General features: G+C 45.7%; 1 pseudogene; it reads right to left on the bottom strand.

Annotated features, from left to right (window-relative positions):
* Nucleotides 1–1449: 1449 nt before the first annotated feature.
* On the bottom strand, nucleotides 1450–1578 carry LOC141103973 (U2 spliceosomal RNA; annotated as a pseudogene).
* Nucleotides 1579–1791: the final 213 nt, after the last annotated feature.

Here is a 1791-nt window from a genome sequence, read left to right on the forward strand (position 1 = left end):
AACGAACATCCTCATATTTAGACACGCTGAGGGGAAAACCCAAAACATTATATATGATATAATAAATATTATATACGTATATCCTGAATGCTGAGGACCTGTAGAATAAAATGTAGACTAACATGGTGATGGTTGTAATTTTGTGTGTCACATGATATTAGCACAACTGTTTATTAAACCCACGTTTTCAGTAAGAAAGTACACTTTAAGTGTTACTAAACCCACAACAGTAAAATCAGTCTGTATATGCAGTAAAGCATCATTGTTATACTCACTGTGGAACCTAAGGAGGTAATCCTCCGTATTGTGTAAAAAAGTTGTGTGATCCTGTCTTCTCTGATCCTTCCCTTCTTCCACTGTGCCCTGATAGTTTCCTGATAACACAGAGTCTATGGAGTCAGGCTGCACATGCTCAGTTTGGTGTGTATTGCTAGAGAGTTTTTTTAATTTTTCTTTGGGGGGGGGGTTGTATGTGATCAGCACAGGGCCAATCAGGACTGTCCACACAGAGGATCAGGGGTCATGCAGCCTCATAGGAGAGTCATAGGAGAATGAAAACCCCTCCTATAAGCTTCAACCAGTGCTCGGCCGGACACTGATTTTTTTTTTCTTTCTTCTTTTTTAAGCCGTGGTGTGTGACTTCACCCGGTGCAAAAAAAAGTGCACACCAAAAAGTGAAACACAGAACGTGCACAAGGTGTACACATGGTCCTCCTCCAAAGAGAAAGCACCCTGGTCCTGATCCCCGGGGCAGAAGGCTCCTGAGGGGGACTGGGGTACTTCACAGGTCCACCTGGCCTAAACCAGGCGGTCCCCGTTCTCTGGGAGGTCTGCCGAAACAGACCAACCCAATTACTAGGTGGGGCTCCCCCAAAGGTAGACTCCATGATAGAGGGCGAACCAAGCCAGAAGGCCATGTCCACCCCACCCCCCCAAGACTTTCAAGGCAGGCCAGAGGACCTATACCCTACCAATCAATCCTGAAACGTGTACCACGCAACCCAAAAAAAACCAAAGGTGACAAACACTACAAACACACATAAAAGTGAGGCTAGTGGAGAAAGTGCATAAGGTGCTGTTGTGCAATACAATGACTGGCCTTCTGGCCAGGAATAAAAAAATTCCTCTGGTCCTAGCCAAAAAGCTCAGCCCTAGGGGCAGGTGTGATAAAAAAGTGTACACCATAGTGCAATGACCTTGGTGCCAGTAAAATTCAAAGTGTCCCTCACACACAGTGCAAATTACGGCACCCCTGGACTGCTACTCCAGGGGCACATACACCATGGGCTTCTTTCAGAGCCTGGCCTTCGGCCAGACAAGTGCAGCCCCGTCCCTACCAGGAGTAATCCTTCCGGCTTTCTTGGGGAGGACCAACTCCCGGCCCCCAGTTCGTCAGGCATACCGGTTTCAGTTCCTATCGATACTAACCTTCCAGGTTACCATTACACCAGTGGATTTGCATAGCCACCGCCACCCCCAACCTCACCCTATGGTCGGGACAGTAGCACAGCGCCTCCTACTGGTAACTGATAAGAACAGATACTACACTTGATCTTAGCCAAAAGGCCGAGAAGCTAACACTGATAGAAGTCACAAGACTGCTATAAACTGCTGATGAGGAAAGGTATTTAGCAGTTTATATTTACTAAAATAATTGCATTCCCATGTTCTGTGTACTGTGGGAGACCAGATATAGCGAATAAAAATAGCAAAGAGAATGCAGCGCTGTGCAATAATAGCCTTAATGATAAAAAATACTATTACAATAACACCAATACTAAAAAGAGAATT

This window comes from Aquarana catesbeiana, linkage group LG07 (genome assembly GCF_042186555.1).
Source record: "Aquarana catesbeiana isolate 2022-GZ linkage group LG07, ASM4218655v1, whole genome shotgun sequence".
NCBI classification, from domain to species: Eukaryota; Metazoa; Chordata; class Amphibia; order Anura; family Ranidae; genus Aquarana; species Aquarana catesbeiana.